Source organism: Pelophylax lessonae (genome assembly GCF_965119305.1).
Source record: "Pelophylax lessonae genome assembly, chromosome: 8".
Lineage (NCBI taxonomy): Eukaryota > Metazoa > Chordata > Amphibia > Anura > Ranidae > Pelophylax > Pelophylax lessonae.
Genome location: NC_138775.1, coordinates 36,172,168 through 36,193,250, shown reverse-complemented (window position 1 = coordinate 36,193,250; position 21,083 = coordinate 36,172,168). Strand labels below are relative to the sequence as shown.

Genomic DNA, 21,083 nt, shown 5'->3' with positions numbered 1-21,083 from the left:
TTAGAAGTGTCATGGTCAAAATGTAGAACAGTACGCAGAACTTTTATTTTAGTTTTGGGTGGAAAGAGGAAAGCTTTGACCATGCAAGATCTTCATCATTTTTACAGTGTGGCAGGTAGGGTTGTGCTCTGAGCTGAATGTCATGGTTGCCCTCCATTTTTCATACATTTCCATGAATAATCCATTGGGGGATACCCACACCATAAAGTTTCAAATAAAGATTAAGCCCAACCATTCTTGGCACGAAGTCCCACCACCATCCACCAGTCAGTTGGCAGAATGTCCATTAGTTGCAGAGTTTTTGTCATTTGACACTTAAATTACAATCACAATGGTAAAGCCTGGGTCAAAGATCCATAGTTCTTCCCACACAGGAACAAACATAAAGTGCTGGCATCAGTAGCGTGCCTACCATATCTAGAACTCAAGTCAGATCGTTTTTCACTACCACCCCCATCAATCTAAATTATATTATCATCATGAAATTTAACATCATGCATGCTGGGGATGAAAATATAACTGGCGGATTGAGGGCAAACAGCAGCCTCTGTAAGTACAGTTGCAACTTTATGCAGAGATACTGAAACATAGAATTTCAATCATTGTTTAGGTGCTTGTTGATGCTATTGCCTACATAGTTACCAACATTTGGAAATAGGTCAAAGGGACATCTTGAAAGGACTTTATTTAGCCAATAAAGTGGGTGTCACATTATGGTGCATCGCATGTAGTGCAGGAGTAAAAAAAAAAATCCCCATAACTGGTGTCAGTGGCTGTAATAGTAACCCCCAGCATTGGTGTAAGTGGTTGTAATAACCCTCCTTCATTGGCGGCCAGTGTTAGTAAATGTTTACCTCTCCAGCAATGGTGGTCACTGGCAGGCTGTAATAGTAACCCTCCCAGCACTGGCAGTCGGGGTAGGGAAGGCTGTAATAATAGTGCTGTAATAATAATGTAATAAACATGCTCTCACACTGCTACCTCTCTCCCCATCAGGTTGCACTATACTTCTGTTGTAGGGCGAAGGTTATTTCACAAGACAGTTTTGGCCCATTTAAGTACAGGGTGCCGAAACAAAGAGAGTGCTTCAGCACCCACCACAACACTGCCACTCTGTATATTGCTGGTGGCTGCACCAGGGCACTCTCTAAATCAGGGTTTCTCACCCAGGTTTCTGTGGAATCCTAAGGTTCCTCTAGAAGTTGCTAGGGGTTCCTTGGACAATAAGCAATTTCTACCTCTTAGATAAGTAACCACTGACACCAATAATCTTTTAAGCTGTCTGTAAGGGGGGGTTCTTCCCAATGACCCCAAAAGTAAAGAGCATTCTTCCCACTGGCCATCACGCTAATGTACTGTGAGCTGAAAACATATTCATTATTAGCAGGGGTTCCCTAAAGCCAAAAAAATATTTCAAGGATTCCTCCATGTTAAAAAGGTTGAGAAAGGCTGCTCTAAATGGTGGTGCCCAGTGCAAACCTTCTCTTCTTCCCCCACAGAAACACTACAGGTGGCACAAGTTGTATGCACTTTTTCTCCGGTGGATATGACAGGTTGACTTTAATGCCTTAGAAACTCTTTCACCTTGCTTGGTCGTTTCTTACAAGGTATAGAAAGCTGAGAAAAGTCTAAATATAATACATGAGAAGGATTTTTAGAGATTACTATTGCAGCTGCACATAAACCTTGCTGCTTTTCACAGAATCCTGTTCCAGAGTATATGTTCAATCCCATAACTCTGGCAGGCTTATTAAAACCAGGTCACAGTTCAGATTCATGATCGTGGCCAATTTTACTTGCCTCAGGTTTCAGTTTATAAATGCCACATTTATTTTTATTCTACACACCTCCAAACTAATTGGCAACTGTGGACCCGATTTTGCATTGATGCTGCTACTCTAGGGACATGTGATTGATTGATACACCTTTTGACCATCAGCAACGGCTGTTTTTTTTGCCATCCTGTGTTATGTGTAGAGATAAAATTCCAGTTTGTGGCAATCCGTAAAGTTTGAAAAATAACAAACCTGTGTCCGAAAACTTTTCAAGTTTGCTGCCAGAAACCAGGAACAAATTGTAATGAAATATATAGTCGTTGTCCTAGTCAGTAGCCTTATTTTAGGTGTGTGTTGGACCTATTTTTTTAGGGAGCGCTGACAATGCTCTACCTAATTTTTTATTTAATTTTTGGCATAGGTATATGTCCCCCATAACATTGTCAATAAAAAAATAGCTGGTTGCATGCCTAAAAGCACGAAATGTAACAGGATATTAGCATTTATAGGCAATAACTCCAGGGATAGTTGATCCAAGGAATATAAAATTGCCAGCTGGGGGATCAGCAAGGATTTTCTTTTTCCTGCTGTAGCAAGTTGGATCATACTTCATTGGGGGTATTTTTTGCCTTCCTCTGGATCAGCTGTGGGCAAAGCATTCTGTACATAGAGGTTTTCTATTTGTTGTTTTTTTTTCTATTAGTTGAACTACATAGATTAACTTATGTATTTTTTCAACCTAACTATGAAACTATGTAAATGGCCAAAATTAAATAACAAGACAAAGTTTGTGAATCTCAGGCAAGATTTGTAAAACTGTTTGCGTACTGAACCCAGGTAGGTTCACACATCCCTAATTATGTGTTTTTTAACTGTGAAAGTTAAAGGGTCAGTCCAATGAAAACTGATATTTCAGTATTTGATAGATGCTGAAGACTTCTTTTATTTCTTCATTACCTTATTAGTGAGATCTCTGTGATTGTGCAGGTTTTCATTCATCCAGGCAGGGCCGGCCCTACCATTGGTCCCACTGGGTCTATTGGACCCAGGCAGCACTTGGAGCAGCAACTCTTTTTGGCTCTGAGGAAGGGGGTTCGCCCCTGAAACTCGTCAACCTAGACACAGCAGCCTCATGCGGCACACTGCATACCATTTAATACAGTGCGGTTCCTTGGCTACCTTGGAGACTTTATGTGAATTATGTTGATGTGTGTCCATACACACCTGCTTTGTGAGTATAATGTATACTTTTTAACATTTTTATTAATTATTTAGTGGTAATGCACTAGGTCGTGCGCCCCTTTTTTCTTCTTTTGTTGTTCCATAGTCAGATACTCTTGATCCTGAAGGGGCAGCAAGACCGCAAGCTTTGTCCACTCAAGTCTGAAGTATTCCTCCTCCTCTCCGTCCTATTTTTCACTTGAGCGCAGGAGAATTGTTCTACTACTTAGCACTTGGAGAGGGGCAGCCAATTGACTCCCAAGATTTTTTTTCCAGCTGTTTTGTGTGTCATCAGTTTGCGGTGCTTTACGGGTGGCATTTTCCCATCTCATACTGCCACCCGTAGTGCAAGCTGATGAGTATGAGGAGGCGGAACGTCTCCTCCGGGGAACGTCTCTCACGTGATTGTGGTATGCGCAGTGACGTCAGACATCAGCAAACTCCATCTCACGCAGGGCAGGCTGGATCTTCTAGGGTGGTGGGCATGGCAGACACAGAAGTGACAGGAGGACTGAGGACAGACAGCAGGTGTTTAGTGGACCGGTCCGGTGGTGAGTATTGGAAGAAGATAGCAGTATATATAATTATTACAAAATGTTATATTTATATAAAATAATGGATGTGAGGGCTTTTTGGTGGGCGAGAGTTTTGAGAATTGTTCTACTACTTAGCACTTGGAGAGGGGCAGCCAATTGACTCCCAAGATTTTTTTTCCAGCAGTTTTGTGTGTCATCAGCTTGCGGTGCTTTACGGGTGGCATTTCCCCATCTCATACTGCCACCAATAGTGCAAACTGATGAGTACGAGGAGGCGGAGTGTCTCCTCCGGGGAACGTCTCTCACGTGATTGTGGTGTGCGCAGTGACGTCAGACATCAGCGCACTCCCATCTCACGCAGGGCAGGCTGGATCTTCTAGGGTGGTGGGCATAGCAGACACAGAAGTGACAGGAGGACTGAGGACAGACAGTAGGTGTTTAGTGGACCGGTCCGGTGGTGAGTATTGAAAGAAGATAGCAGTATATATAATTATTACAAAATTTTATATTTATATAAAATAATGGATGTGAGGGCTTTTTGGTGGGCGAGAGTTTTTTTTTTTTTGGGGGGGGGGCAGCATTTCATTTTTGGGCCCAGGCAGCACAATGTACTGGGCCAGCCCTGCATCCAGGTCATGTTATGGCTAGCAGGTATAGTCCCATTCAACTGGATGTGTTCTGTAATACTGAAGACCTTTTCTCATTCATCCAAGCAGCTTTCTCAGTTTAACTGAAGCTGTATACAAAAACCGAATTTTAAACAATGTTCTTTGGCAACCTGTACATCTCATTTCCAGTCCTGTTTTCTCTGTGGCTTTTTTTTCGCTTACAGGAAATGTAAAAGCTTGCCCTGTGCTTCTTAATTAAATCCTAGTCATGTTTTGCCTTGGAGGGTGAGGTAAATCCTGCCTTTCCTATGAATTGATCAATATAAGGTTCACAATAAGCTTGTTCCTTATTAGTGAGCGGGTCTGTTTCAGCCTGACACTCTCGGTGGAACAGCGGACCTGTGCTTGGCTTAGTGCACACCTCACATGGTAGTCATTTATAAATTCTGCAGCTATAAGGGGCCTGATATCTGTATTGACCAGTCAGGTGTTGGCCTTTATAAGAAGGTGACTCAGGGGAAGTCAAGGAGCTTTTGCATCTCTGATAATGTGGGCTAAATTTCTACATAGATACTGTGTGGGTGCGATTCCCAAGACCTTTATAGTAATTTTAGCCGTCATCCCTGAGAATAGTTTGAAAGAAGGGTTCGTGCCTCAAGCCAGGTAAGTTGGGACTTTATGGGCTAGTACAACAGAATTTGTGTTTATACAATTTATTGAGAAAAGGTTTGATAACATAAATATATAATGATAAACATAGAGTGTGTGGGTTATAGACCCATAGGTGATAGTGAATCAAAGGAGGAGTAGTGGCATGGTGATATGGTGACAATGGTATGTCTCTCTATTTGTCCATGCTTCTGGACAAGACACAAATTTATGTCCATTTACTTACTCATATCTTATACATTCCAGCGACAAGCGTCCAACCCTAATTCCTGTGTGAAAATATAAGGACCAGAAGCAAGGTCCCAAGAGCAGATCTCTTTTAACCATTATGTAAATTATTAGGCGACCAATTAATATTTTCCATTGGAAGCACAATACTTACTAATTATCCACCTACTATATCTACAGATATGGTGAAAAAATTTCCTTGATAAAGGCAGAACGCCGAAACGCGTAGGAACTCAAGATATCTCTCCCTACGGACTTCACGCCACCAGAAGCGTGGACAGATAGAGAGACATACCATTGTCACCATATCACCATGTCACTACTCCTCCTTTGATTCACTATCACCTATGGGTCTATAACCCACACACTCTATGTTTATCATTATATATTTATGTTATCAAATCTTTTCTCAATAAATTGTATAAACACAAATTCTGTTGTACTAGCCCATAAAGTCCCAACTTACCTGGCTTGAGGCACCAACCCTTCTTTCAAATTTCTACATAGATAACAGAAACCTTGGTCTAGGAAGCTTGGACTGTCAGGGGCAGAACACAGCCACCCATACATAATGCCTCTTGTAGGACATTCCTGTATCTAGCAAAAGGTTCCAGATTCCTACTGTACATGCCAGCGCAATCCAGCCAGGTCATTTTAACGACTGCCATGTTGGGAACCTGTCAGCGGTTTCAGTCCAAGTAGTGGAGAAAGTACAAGTTCCCAAGTGAGGTGGAGATGTTTTTCGTCTCCTGTGCAGGAGGAAAGTTTATTAGATTTTTCAACTGCAGACCCATATCCCCTCAGGACTTAACTTTGAGTGGGATGTCACTAATTTCTGTGAGTGACAACGGGTCCTATGCCCATCTCCCCTCCTGCGGAGCTGATAATCTTAGTCAATCCACCGTTCCAGTGAGTCTGATGGGGTTCATATTTTTACTATTTGTTCCTCTATTTTGTGGATTTCTGACATGGGATGGAAGTCTGTAGAGTTGTTCCTTTTTTTCTTTTATTTTGGAATTTTGGCTTTTAATGTATTCATTTCTCTGTCAGGTGTTTAATGTTAAATATACCCTAAATATATGTGTTTTCTTTTCTGTGCATTGTACCATTTTGTATGGTTTTAATTAATTGGAAGTTTTTCTATGCTTGTCAAGCAGGGGTCATTTGTGTTGATTTGGTTTGGCGGTTAACAGGTCTGTTTTCACCTATTTTAACACTGACCTCGCAACTGACCCCTTGTTATGATTAAGCACAAGATGTGTGAAACGCGTTAATCTATTCGTTAGAGTCTTGTGACTGTACCTGTCTTTACTACAGTAAAGAAGTCTATGATTGGTATTCTGTTGCAGTGTGCGGCTGCCTACTTTAAGTTCCCTTATTGTTGCTGGCTCTGCACAATTTGTGCACTTTTGTTGCCAGAACAGTTTACAATTTACAAACTAGGCAAACTAGGTTGTACCCTTCCTATATAGATTTTTGTTCTAGGTTCCCTAATGTTGAATCAGCATACTGTTAGTTTCAGCCTCTGGCCTTAGAGTTCTTTGTTTGGGGGTAAAACACATAGGACAGTTGGCCGAGGGGTGGGGCAGTGTAACGCTCCTGCGTTTCATGTGTGGTGTGGATTTTCAGCTGCAGAAATATTCCACTTCAGTAGTCATGTAAGAGAGATGCTGAGATACCATTCCCAACCTCAATGACTCATCATGTGTGGAAGGTCTTAATTCAGCTAGTAAATACACACACTCAAAAAGCTGGTTCCTAGAGTGACTTTATGTATATAGTAACACAGTGATGAAGATTTAAGAGACAGGTTGAGTGGAGGTGGTAGGTGACAGACACTTGAAGGTAAGACAGTAGCAGATGGATGCAGGTAGGTTTAGCAATCATGTATGGTAGCAGATGACAGAGTAGCAGGTGGACATACAAGAGTGATCAACCCAGTGCAGGAATAAGTAGCAGTAGTCTTAAGAGCTAGCAATCTAGATATGCAGATGTGATAAATAGTCTTTACTATGCAGAGCTAGATAGTGTAAGCTTAGTATAAGTTTATAGAGGGTTCTCCTGCGGGGTACTTAGCACTAATAGCAATACAGCCGAAGGTTGGTTCAGGAGGAGCGGATGATCTGGAAGCGGGATGCAGGGATCAGCGCAGCGAGGTTCCGTCAGCGAGGTATGCTTGCAAGCACGAAAGCTTCAAGCCAAGTTAGCATCCAGGTAAGGGTGTTTGAACGAACACATGTGAGTGAGAACCGGAGCTTTAAATAGCCATCTAGTCCGGCGCTGAGTGATGACAGCTTCAGTCTTAAAGGTGTATGCGCACCTTTCCAAAAGAGAATGGTGGGGCGCATACACTTGTGAAAAGAGTAATTTAGGGTACCAAAGGTACCGGAACATTACAGGCAGGAAGTTAAAAACAGGCCCTAATAATGATACTCTTGAACTTCCAACATATCCATTGGCAACATTTTAAAAGATAGGTGCTACAACATATATGTAGGCACAGGACAGCCCTAAATTGCATAACCACATCACAACTCAGGGGCTGACTGGCAACTTTCGACCCAGGGGACAAGTACAAACCAGAGGCCCATGGTGCAGCAACTCGGCCTCCCTTTCACTTTCCCTCTTTCTGGCCTCCTCCTAACCCCCATACCAGGCTGAAGGTCCGCTCCAGGTACTCTCTACTCACCAGTCGAATCAGGGTTCCCAACCTGGTCAGCAGGGGGCAATTGGGGGGAGCTCAGACAGCTCTGTCGGGTCTGCCTGGGGGTGGAGAGTCTCCAGTGGGGCATGGAACTGGTCTCTGCTCAGACATAGTTTACACCATCCATGCTGGAGGGGAGGTCTGCGCTCTGTCCTCGTCTTCATCCTGCACTCAGTAGGTCAGCAGTGGGGACTTTTTACTTCTCTTCACCAGGAATACTTTAAGCATGTCTGTGGCAGAAGCGGTGCAGCCTTTTTAAAGAGCATCGAAGCGGCCCAGGGGGAAATTGTCCCCCTGCCCCCTGGCCCAGTCCTCCGCTGCCACAACTAACACAGCCACCACATCTCAGGACTGGTAAGCTGCAAAATATGATGTGTTTTTTCTTAGTTTTAGATATCTTTTAAATAAAACTCAGGTTAAAGGCAAACTGGGTAGACAAAAGGACCAATTTAAACAAAGTGTGGATTTTCCTTGTTACTCTCCACAGCACACTGCCATAATACTCCCCACTGTAGTCTACATTCTACATCCCATTCATAAATTGAAGACCAAAGTGTCGCGCCTCCAGTGTCCTACAGAGTTCTCTTTGCTTAAAGCTGCAGAGTAAACTCCATAATTGGAGAAGAGGTTGGTCACATGACTTTTACATGTTTTTTTTATGTCTTTGAATAGCGTTCTGCTTGCAAGAGGAGTCAATGTACATTTGTGAAGCACACTGATGTGTTTTATAAGTAGCGGTAAGGCCGCAGTAAGGCCATATGGCTGCTTTATAAATGGAGCACTTACTGAGTTTATCAACATTGTTAGTTCCCTAAATGATTTCATCTTAAGTGGGCCATGATGCTGGAGGCCAGTAAGACCCACCCACCGTGCTGCCGCAAATATGCATTATGTTGTCATAATGGGGTTAAGATATTAATTCAAAGGAGCCAAGTAAGGACTTTCACTAGGACTAATGTTCAAAAAAAGTGACTTCATTCCAAAGTTGTTACATTTTCTAGGACATTTCTTAGAAAAAGAATCTTCACGGACAACTATGAACTAAGCCTTAGGTTTGCCAAGAAATAAAATACTGTAGTTGTCAACAATGCACATAATACCCGCTCTGTTCGCTTCCTTATTATATAAACGCATCTGTGCCAAAATCCATCATGATATAACCTGAGATATATGTATATATATATATATATATATATGTATGTACAGTATATACAGTGGGTACGGAAAGTATTCAGACCCCCTTAAATTTTTCACTCTTTGTTATATTGCAGCCATTTGCTAAAATCATTTAAGTTCATTCTTCTTCCTCATGAATGTACACATAGCACCCCATACTGACAGAAAAACACAGAATTGTTGACATTGTTCCTTGGTCTCATCAGACCAAAGAATCTTATTTCTCACCATCTTGGAGTCCTTCAGGTGTTTTTTAGCAAACTCCATGCGGGCTTTCATGTGTCTTACACTGAGGAGAGGCTTCCGTCGGGCCACTCTGCCATAAAGCCCCGACTAGTGGAGGGCTGCAGTGATGGTTGACTTTCTACAACTTTCTCCCATCTCCTGACTGCATCTCTGGAGCTCAGCCACAGTAATCTTTGGGTTCTTCTTTACCTCTCTCACCAAGGCTCTTCTCCCCCGATAGCTCAGTTTGGCCGGACGGCCAGCTCTAGGAAGGGTTCTGGTCGTCCCAAACGTCTTCCATTTGAGGATTATGGAGGCCACTGTGCTCTTAGGAACCTTAAGTGCAGCATAAATCTTTTTGTAACCTTGGCCAGATCTGTGCCTTGCCACAATTCTGTCTCTGAGCTCTTCAGGCAGTTCCTTTGACATCATGATTCTCATTTGCTCTGACATGCATTGTGATCTGGAAGGTCTTATATAGACAGGTGTGTGGCTTTCCTAATCAAGTCCAATCAGTATAATCAAACACAGCTGGACTCAAATGAAGGTGTAGAACCATCTCAAGGATGATCAGAAGAAATGGAAAGCACCTGAGTTAAATATATGAGTGTCACAGCAAAGGGTCTGAATACTTAGGACCATGTGATATTTCAGTTTTTCTTTTTTAATAAATCTGCAACAATGTCAACAATTCTGTGTTTTTCTGTCAGTATGGGGTGCTAAGTGTACATTCATGAGGAAGAAGAATGAACTTAAATGATTTTAGCAAATGGCTGCAATATAACAAAGAGTGAAAAATTTAAGGGGGTCTGAATACTTTCCGTACCCACTGTACACAGGTGCATCCTATAAAATTAGAATATCACCAAAAAGTTAATTTATTTTAGTAATTCAATTCAAAAAGTGAAACTCAGATTTTATATAGATTCATTACACACAGAGTGATATATTTCAAGCATTTCTTTCTTTTAATTTTGATGATTATGGCTTACAGCTAGTGAAAACCCAAAATTCAGTATCTCAGAAAATTAGAATAGTACATAAGACCAATGAAAAAAAAAGGGTTTTGAATGCAGAAATGTTGGCTTACTAAGAAAGTATGTCCATGTACAGTATAGTATGCACTCAATACTTGGTTAGGGTTCCTTTTGAATGAATTACTGCATCAATGAGGCGTGGGATGGAGGCGATCAGCCTGTGGCACTGCTGAGGTATTATGGTAGCTCAGGTTTCTTTGATAGCGGCCTTCAGCTCATCTGCATTGTTGGGTCTGGTGTCTCTCATCTTCCTCTTGACAATATCCCACATGATCATTAAACCAGGTATTGGTACCAGGTATTGGCAGTGTGGGCAGATGCCAAGTCCTGCTGGAAAATGAAATCAGCATCTCCATAAAGATGGTCAGCAGAGGGAAGCATGAAGTGCTCTAGAATTTCCTGGTAGACGGCTGTGCTGACTTTGGGCTTGATAAAACACAGTGGACCAACAACAGCAGATGACATTTCTCCCCAAATCATCACTGAATGGAAACTTCAGACTGGACCTCATGCAGCTTGGATTCTGTGCCACTCCACTCTTCCTCCAGACTCTGGGATCTTGATTTCCACATGAAATGCAACATTTTCCACAGTCAGTGATAGCTAATGATACAGTACAGCGTATTGCCCTGTATAGCAGCTGCATTACGTTCTTAATATATGAGCAAGATAGATCACAGCTAAAACCCAATTCATCCAGTAAGGTATAATTGAGAGATTAAGGCAATTCTATTAAAATAACAAGCCGTTATGTTGGCCATGATTATAGATGTAGGATATTAAGTGCTACATGTAATTATTATTGCCATGTTTCCTGATACAGGTTACGGAGCTGCGTTTAACCTTTATAGAAGGTATAATAACAGCGAGAATGACTTGGAATGGTTCAGTATATCGACATCAATAAAACATTAGGACATATCTAGGATGGTTGCTGGGAAATGGGATTATGGGAGGCAGAAAGGGAACATAATTCAGAAGTTACCCCAGAATCTATATTTATAGATACACGCCTGTTCAGTCTCATGTTATCTATTTTTAAGTCTGTTTGTGACCCTGTTTTTAGTGAATGGACTTTTAAATGAAGCCTGAACGGCAAAAAGGGATCGGATAAGAGAGCAAAATTTTCACAAAAAAATGTATGCAGAAAAGAATAAGTTACTGTGATCTACCTATCTGCCCTTCCTTTATTCTTTGTCTCTTCTCTCTTTATTTATACCTGTCTTTCTTCTCCTTATACTTCTTTCCTTCCTTCCTTGATTTTTCCCCCTTCCTTCTTTCTGTCCTTTCTGCTCTTCGTCTTACCTTGATTAATTCCTTTATCTCTCCTCTCTCTCTCTTCCTTCCTCCACTTCTCCTTCCACCCTCCTTCTATGCCTTCAATCAATTCTCCTCTTTATCTTCTTTCCTACCTTCCTTCCCTTCCTTCCTACCTTTCTCCTCTTTATCTTCCTTCCTTCCTTCCTTCCTTCCTTCCTTCCTTCCTTCCTTCCTTCCTTCCTTCCTTCCTTCCTTCCTTCCTACCTACCTTTCACCTCTTTATCTTCCTTCTTCCTGTCCTTCAATCCATTCTCCTCTTTATCTTCTTTCCTACCTTCCTTCCCTTCCTTCCTACCTTTCTCCTCTTTATCTTCCTTCCTTCCTTCCTTCCTACCTACCTTTCTCCTCTTTATCTTCCTTCCTTATACCTTTCACCTCTTTATCTTCCTTCTTCCTGTCCTTCAATCCTTTCTCCTCTTTTATCTTCCTCCCTCCCTTTTATCCTTTCTCCTCTTTATCTTCCTTCCTCCCGTCCTTCAATCATTTCTCCTCTCTTATCTTCCTCCCTCCCTTTAATCCTTACTCCTCTTTATCATCCTACCTTCCTTCCAACCTTTCTCCTTTTTTATCTTCCTTCCTCCCGTCCTTCAATCCTTTCTCCTTTTTATCATCCTTCCTTCCTTCTTCCCTTCCCTTGCTCCCATCCTTTCTCCTCTTTATCTACTTTCCTTCCTTTTTTCTTATCTTCTTTTTCATCCCTTTTCTCTTTATCTTCCTTCCTTCCCTTAATCCTTTGTCCTCTATATCTCCATTCCGTCCTTCCTTCTTCCTGTCCATTCTTTCTCCTATTTTTTTTCCTTTCTTTCTTCCCTTCCTCCCATCCTTTCTCCTCTATATCTTCCTTCTTTTTTTTCCCCCTTCTTTCTCTTCCTTCAATCCCTTCTCCTCTGAAGCTACTTTTCTTCCTTCCTTGGGAAACATGGGGAAAGAAGTCCCCTACCCTATTGTAAAATTGTGCCACACTGAAAATTCATGCAGTTGTTCATGTGTGGGGGGCCAATAAGCATCTGTTAAAGAGCAGCGTGTTCCTGTGTGTGTCAGCCTGTCAGGAAAACACGCGATTTTGGGCATGTTCCCACCACGCATAGATTTGAACCAAGCCTAACAGTACTCTTCAGTTTTCACCTTTGAATTGTATAATTTGGAATTGTACCCACATACTGTTGCCTATATAGTATGTGTATGTATACTGTAAATAATTTGTATATACGCTAAAGGTTCTGTTTGACTACTGTATCCATGCACTGTTTCCAGTACACTGTACATTAAGCCAACTCTTTGCATAATTCTAAATTATAATTGCTGCTGCGTTTTCCATTTTGTCCCGTGAGCCATTTTAATGTATACATAATATTTATACTGGTAGACACGTTTTCCAAGTACCATTATGACTACATTAACACACATAGGGAAATAATAATGAAATGATTTCTATACAGTGCAGCTTCTGGAAGGCTGAAATAAAACTTACCTGCATTATTCATAGATAATAAATATTCTATATGTGTACTGGTGCGAGATTGATTCAATTTCTCTGCATATCCTGTGTATGTGTCTTTAATAAAGGGATGGCAATAGCAACAAATACATTCCCGAATACTGAGAAATCTGACGCATTTAACATAATGACAAATTAAACTGCAATTCTGGGAAGTTCTATGCACTGAATTGAGAGCTTTTAATAAACTCTATTACAGCTCAGGATATCAGTTTAAAGGGAAAGTGGACTGTACAGCTTTAAGCCTATACATCTTTAAGCTGGATGGACTATTGTCTTTTTTTAACCTTACCTACCATGTAACTGATACTAGCTGATGGTGGGTGCTGGGGAGTTGAATCACCCACACACTTTTCATATCTTCTTGTGTACTCTATCTTGGTGATTGAGTTCCCAACTCCGTCCACTGTCTGCTGCCAAGGTACAATTTTCACTGGTCAAGTTTTATTTATTTTTTTTAGATGATAGAAAATGCAGCGGAAGTAGTGACCCTTTTTTATTTTTTGCAGCAAAAAAAATGAGACCCTACAGAAGTGTGGAGCAGAGAGGGAAACTAGGGTTGGCCACACGCTGTTAGATTTCATCAGGGGCGTAACTACAAGGGTTGCAGGGGCTGCAATTGCAACCGGGCCCTAATGCTCCAGGGGGCCTGTGCGGCTCCCCTGTACACCTGGTTAGGAGGGGCGGCGGGGGCAGCATGTAGAGAAATCACTCTCCTCCTTTTTCGTCCTGTAGCTGCAGGAGCAAAATGGAGGGGATTGGTTCCCCTGAATGCTGCCCCGCCACTCCTCCTATCCAGTTCACTTGTGTTCCGCTGTCCCTGGGCCCCTGTGTGCTCCCCTAGTCCCCCCCCCCCATACTGTGCTCCCTCTCCTGCTGGTTGCTGCAGGGGATGTGTCACAATAGAGAACCAGGAAGGGGTCAGTAAATATGTAATTTACCAGCTCTTTCCTTTTCTGAATGGACAGAGTCATAGTGACATTGTAAAAAAAAAAAAAAATATATATTACAATTAAAATACCAAAAAATAAAAACTTCTGACTCCAGTGGGTGAACTTCCAGGATCACAAAGGTCACACTTGCAACCAGGCCCTGGCATTCCACCACCTTAGGGAGGCCCCAAGATGGCAGGAAGGGGGCCCACTGCAGAACTTGTGAAAGGGTCCCGCTGCGGGACCGTAATAAAGGGCCCCGCAACGAGAGTAAAGGGCCCCAAGATCAGTGGGAAGAGCCCCAGGCTTGAAGGGAAGGGCCCCTGGCCAGGGGTTCGGGGGGCCCTACATGGTTTCTTGCCCCGGGGCCCTGAAGGTTCTAGTTACGCCTCTGGATTTCATTCAATAGATTCCATCATCCATACATGGATGAAGTAATCTGGACTGATGGTTATTGCATTCAGACAGCTGCAGCATCTGTAGCTGTCTGAATATCCGAACAATGGCGGGCATCTGATAGGCTGCATTTACTGTACGGTCCATCATTTTCCACCTGGCTCAGTGGATTTTTAAATACACTTTGTTGAAGCAAGTGGTGCTAAAAGGGCTACACATGGCTAAAATTTCAGCAGAAATCGGCTTAAATTCAAGCTGTGTGTGGCCAGCTTAAGGCAGTAAGATCTTGATTTTTTTTTTTTTTGAGATATAAAAGCACTCAGTAGGTTATTCATCTGACCAAAATGCATAGGTTGGTTTTTTAGGTTGATTAAACTTTCGACAGCAAATATTTTTTTCACTTAGGCTTGGTTCTTACCTACAGGTGCAATAAAGCGTGGGCGCATTTCTGCTTGTTATTCCCACATGTCACATGTAAGGCAGCCCATTCATTTCAAACGGCTGCCCTAAACCTGAGAAATGTGGAAAAAGATGTCCCTGGCTCTATTCCTGAGGTGCTCCACCCAGAACCGCATGGTGCTGTAGCACCTTGTGATTTTTGCCTGCACAAAAATGCACACATTTGCAGATGCATGGGGGTGCTAATAATATTTAATGCACTGCCACTCATCTGCTACAGCACAGCACGTTTCTCTACATGCTGGGAAAGTCTGCAATTTTGTGCGCGTTCCCGATGCATAAAAGTCTGAACCTAGCCTCCACCCAAAGTTATTTCATTCTGGATGCAGGGTGATGGAAGTAGACAGGAAGGCACGGAGCTAGGAGGAACGAATGAGCGTAGGGCTGGCATGACAGGGTGGAAGGGGAACCGGACAGCATAGAGTTAACGTGTTTATGAGAAGAGAAGTAAGGTTTACTTACGTGATTAGTGAAGTAGCTGGGGTGATGGGGAGGAGCATAGGAGAGTAGACTGTAGGAAGGGGTGGGACATTAACAATCAGAGTCCCCTGGGAGTGGAGTCCAGGAACAATTGGAAGCCATCGGATGAACGTCCTGCCCTTCCTCCCTGAGTTAAGATGAGGGGATTGAAGGATGTAGGTGTTGAGATGGTGGTTGGGATCCCTTGGATGGGGTTAAAAATTGTTGGTGGTGATACAATTGGGGAACCATCGTTGGTATGGTATTCTTGGGTTGGGTGTGGTCCAATAAGAGGGACCAGGTAGTGGTAGACCTGTAAGGTCTGTGGGCAACTGTTAATTCCCCAAGTCAGTGTTTTGTGACTGGGGACATCTATCTTTGGTTATTGTTATGTATTTGTTATTCATTACTTCTTTGTTTAATAAAAGGCCTGATGGCCATTTAACTCCACCTTGTGTCAACTGTTTTTTTAAAGGCGGGTTAAAGGGGGTTGGATTTTTATAAAGGGGTTAGGTAGGAGTTTGGTGGCGACCTCTGAGCTACCCTAGTCAAGTAGGCTCAGTTCAAAAAGCTAAAACACCTAAATATTATTTTGAAAAATGTGACAATTATTTTGAGCTCAATTCAGTGGGATTGGAAAATTACTGAAAATAGAGTTCCTTATCCTTGTGAAAAGCTTAGTGAATATATACTTATGTATGAAACAATTTTATATTTTTTAATAACACCTGAGCTTACTTTGCTCTAGGTCATCAGTGCAGGTCCCGGTGTGCATTACACTGTCACAAGAAAAGACAAGGCAACAAATAATCCATGTCCTCCGCTCCCGTAACAGGGTCTGCAGAAGGGGAGGGACTGGGGACTAGGGACACCTGGTAATATTTGCATGTGACACCATTAATAACCCCAGACACCTCGGACCAGACAGACCCCTCCTCTCCCTTCTCCTGCTCCAATCCCGTCACAGAAATGTTGCTGAGACGGATTACCCTGCACCTGCCAGGGACGGGGATGCCATTAATAAAGCTGGAAAGAAATCGGGGACATTTTTTTCCCCCAGGGACAGTCATCTAAAAATATGGATGACTGGTCACCCTATCTTATATCAATCTCCTCTCTCACCCCCTCAAACTTTTCTTATTATCTCTTATATCCCCCCCCCCCCTGTCTTTCTCCTCTCATCCCTCTTCTTTTTATTGCACCCTCTTCTCTCTCAGTTTCTCACTCTCTTCTTTCTTGCTCTCTTCTCTTTGGCTTTCTATCTTCTTTCTCTTCCCTCTCGTGCTCTCTCCTCTTTCCCTCTCTTCTCTCTCACTCTCTCTCGATCTCTTCCCTCTCACTCTCTATCTTCTTTTTTGCTCAGCTTCTTCTCTTTCACTCTCTCTTTCTCTTCTCTCTCACTCTCCCTCTTCTTTCTTGTTCTCTCTCTTCTATCTTATGCTCTCCCCTCTTCCTCTCTCTTCTTTCTCACTCTCTCTTTCTCCTCTCACTCTCTCTTTTCTCTTTTACTCTCTCTTCTCTCTCACGGTCTCTTTGTTCTTGCTCTCTCTTTTTTCTTTTGCTCTCTCTCACTTTCTCTCTTCTCTCTCACTCCCTCTCTATCCTCTCTCTCACCCTATCTATCTTCTCTCTGTCTTCTTTCTTTCTCTCTTTTCTCTTCTCTCTCAATCCCTCTCTATCTTCTCTCTCGCTCTCCCTCTATCTTCATTCTCCCTCTCTTCTCTCTATCTTATTTCTTGCTCTGCCTCTTCTCTTTCTCTTCTCTCTTGCTCTTCTCTCTCTCTCTCCCTCGGTCTCTTCTCTTGCTCTCTTTTTCTTCTCTCGCTCTCTCTTTCTATTCTCTTGTGCTCCCTTTAATTTCTCTCTCGCTCCCCTTCTCTTCTCTCTCATTGTCTCTCTTCTCTCTCACTCACTCTCTATCTTCTCTTTTGCTCTCACTCTCTGTCTTCTCTCTGTCGTCTTTCATGCTCTGCCTTTTCATTTTATCTTTTCTCTTGCTCTCTCTTCTTTCTTCTTCTCTCTTTCTCTACTCTTGCTCTCTCTCTCTCGCTCTTTCTTTCTCTCCTCTCTCACTCTCTCTCTATCTTCTCTCTTGTTTTCTCTCTATCTTTTCTCTGTCTTCTCTCTTGCTCTCCCTCTTCTTTCTCCTTCACTCTTTCTCCTCTCTCTCTTGTTCTCTTTTCTCTCTTTCTCTTTTTTCTTTCATTCTTTTCTCTCTTGTTCTTTTTCCTCGCTCTCTTTCTCTGTCTTCTCTCTCGCTCTCTCTTTCTTTCTCTTCTCTCTCTCACTCCCTCTCTTCTCTCTACCCCATACACACACTTTTTTTCATTTTCTTTTATCTCTCATCTCTCTCCTCTCTTTCTCTCTCTCTTGGGATTTCTTTATATCTCTGTGTTTTCCTGCACTGTAAAGCTTGTTTTTTTACCACAGGTAAACGCCAGGACAGCAAACATTAATTGATGGCTATGTAGGATGTTCACGTCACATTGCTGCCTTCCAGCGAGGTGGAAGTGAGAACATCCTACAAAGACAGAAGTACATAGAATGGATGTTAATGCATACATTATCTTGTACGTTTACAGCATGGTAAAGGTGTAGCTGCACTTTTGTTCCCTTACACAATCTCCCCTGTCTTCCATTTGTAAGTCTCTCTTTTATCCCTCGGTATCTTTTTTTTTTTTTCTTTTCTCATTTCATCTTTAGTGAACCTGTGCTCAGACTGTGCACATTAAATTATTATATATTCTGAACAAGCATGAACCCTTTCACTGCCAGAGCTGTTTTTGCATTTTTTGCACACATTTTAAAAAATTATTTTAGGGCTGCAGATTGCATAAAATCCCTAAGCATTATATCTTTTTATGTCACATATTAGTGCAACAGTTAAGTAAACACAAAATGTCAGTAAATAATACACTTAAGTTAATTTTAGGGCACATAAGTGCAATAAATTACCCAACATTTTTTGTATAATAAAAAAGATGAGGTAGCACAGAATAAATAGATACCTTGGTGATTTTTACCTACAGGCAGTGGCATCGGGAAGGAGGGGCTGACAGGGGCTATAGCCCAGAGTGGGCCCCCAAAAAGCCCCGGGTCTCATGGTGCTGGTCCTGAATTGATAGCCCCGAGTCAAGTCCAGGCTGGGCGGCAGGCAGGCCCAATCCGATCCAACCCTCCAATCCGCTGGCCAGGTGTTGTACTGAAACTAACTTAGATTACACAGAGGGAGAATGGGAGGAGCTGGAGTGCAGAGGGCTGGAGGGGCGAAACTGGAGAGCAGAGGGCTGGAGGGGCAGAGTTCAGATTGACTGGAAAGGCGACGCTGGGAGGAGCTGAATTGCAGAAGGTTTGAGGGGCGGAGTTCCGTTCCCAGCTAAGAGCCAGGGGAAATGGGTTTTCTTGGGGTAACCAGTTTCGGCCTTTCCTGCACTGGTTGCTAGTATCGCCTGCCGCTTAGCATCTAGCAACCAGTGACATCATCATCGTCACATGACAGCCAGGACAGAGCGAGGCCCCAGCATTTAGAGCTGAGGAGGATTTAAATTCCTCCTCCGTGTCTAGAATTGGCTCCACTCATCTCCCTCCAATGCCTCGAGGCTCCATCTTCTCTGGGAGGCAGCAGAGGGAAGGGGCAGGGAGCATCAATTAATAATTACGGGGGATCCAGGGCAGAGGAGAGAACCCAGCTCCTATGAGGAGTCAGTGCTGGAGGAAGGTAAGAGAGGCATCTTCTGTGGATGGGGGCTGCTTAGTCCCACATGCTTCCTTTTTTCTTCTTGCTCCTGACAATGCTGAGACTTTCGTTGGCTAACTTTTGTTTCCATTGTGGGAGGCTCATTTTCCTTGTCCTTTCAAGTAGAAAAAAAAAGAAAAAAGCATTGAATGTGCCTGTCTACACACGGGATCAGAAGAGGGTCACAGCCATCCACTGATCCTTTCCATGTCCCTCAATTCACAGAGAAGAAGGGGTACCCGTAATATTATTTGCTGACCTACTTTCTTTTGGTGGTATTTGGTCACCTCTGTGGTTTTTATTTTTTGCACTAGAAACAAATAAAGACCAACACTTTTAAAAAAAAAAAGATTTAGATTTTTTACTTTCAGCTATAAAACATATCCAATAAAAAAAATTAAAACATTTAATTTCTTCATCAATTTAGGGCAATATGTATTCTGCTAGATTTTTTTGTTTAAAAAAATCCCAATAAGTGTATATTGATTGGTTTGCGCAAAAGTTATCGTGTCTACAAACTAGGGGATAGATTTATGGCATTTTTATTTACTTTATTTTTTTACTAGTAATGGCGGTGATCAGCGACTTATAGCAGGACAGATTGGACACTTCAGGGGGCATTGGGAGGAGCTTGGGCGGTACCTACTTTAAAATGTGGGATGGGTTATCAAATTTACCTTCGGGCTGAAGTCAGCAGCTACTTATTTTGAAGCTGCTGACTTTTAGTATAAGGACACTTACAACTCCAGGGATTCAGCAATGTCCTCACCCGAGCCGTTTCTTCTTTAATTCAGATGCAGGCCTCAGCATCTGAAAGATAGTAAAACAGGAAATATGGCTTTGCGCCTTCACAGCCTGTTTCCTACTGCGCAAGTGTGAGTCATGCTGCGCCTTGTGAATGGTCTCATAGTCTTTTGGGACCTGTGATGTGTCCCAGAGAACTGCAGGGGAAGGAGGGGGGTCAAACTTTCAGGTCAGTTCACTGTGGTGATCTGAGCCGGAAGTGGGAGCAGGTACTTGTCAAAACCAGGTACCTGCTCCCCCCTAAAAGTGCCAAATGTGGCAGTGGAGGGGGGAGGAGGATGCACACAAAAAGATCTTCACCTTTTGAGTGGAGCTCCGCTGTAAGGACTTACAAGATCCACCAACAAAATTGGTGGAGGTCGTCTAGGGGTTGTCAAAGGGCAATTGAATAGATTAAGCAAAGGGAGATGTGGTGAGCTAAAACTACACAGTATCAGATTCCCAGACAGACAGAGTGTCCACCAAGATTGGGTTGAGAGGTTTGGGAGGTAAGGGAGGATGGAATTCAATAAGGAAGAAAAGGGACATTGGGTGGACTGGACATATCTATATGTATGTAGCTGGGAGAGGACTACAGTTATCTGACACTGCAAACTTATTATCTGTTTTCTCAGACCAGTCCCTTGAAAGGTATTACTACACAGCTGAACTGTTTGTGGACTACACCTCTCAGCAGGCCATTCACTCCAGGAGAATAAAGTGGGAGAGATTATAAAGGGATCGGCTGATCAGGCCCAGGGCTCTCTTGCTTCCCGGGATCCATCGCGTGTGCATCCGTCCGCCGCAGAGAGCAAGAGGACTGCAGTCTACTGCATGCGACCCAGCCATCTGCAGACTCAGCCCAGGCAGGACGGATGACACACGCTACGTCATGGACATTCCTGCAGCATCGCTGATCGTGTCGGATTTGGTGGGACCCACTGAATTAGTAGAGCACAGCCATCTCAGTGTCTCACAGCGTGGAGACAGGAGGGGGCAAGAGGGGCGGCTGCCCTGGTTACAATTGTTTATGACAGGGATGTGGAAGCCCTGACCCTAACCCTAACCCTGAGGAAAGGGGGGGCAGACTTTGACATCTTAGCCCTGGGCGCTGGATGGCCTTGTGCCAGCACTGCGTGGAGAGTTGACTTTGCTTGTTCTTCCAGGAGTTATAAGAGGGTCATCAGGATTGGTGAGAGAGCACCTGATCAAAGTCCAGCTATCAATTGCTACAGCATCTCTTGAACACTGTATACAGACACCTTACATTTGGATCAGTTAGTGGATCATCATTAATCGGAACCAGCTATCTAGCATTGCC

At 43.0% G+C, this 21,083-nt stretch overlaps 1 protein-coding gene across 1 annotated transcript in view; it reads left to right on the top strand.

Moving 5' to 3' along the window:
• CPNE9 (copine family member 9) overlaps nucleotides 1-21,083 on the top strand; it is a 525,181-nt gene that overhangs the window by 75,481 nt on the left and 428,617 nt on the right. The window lies entirely within an intron of this gene.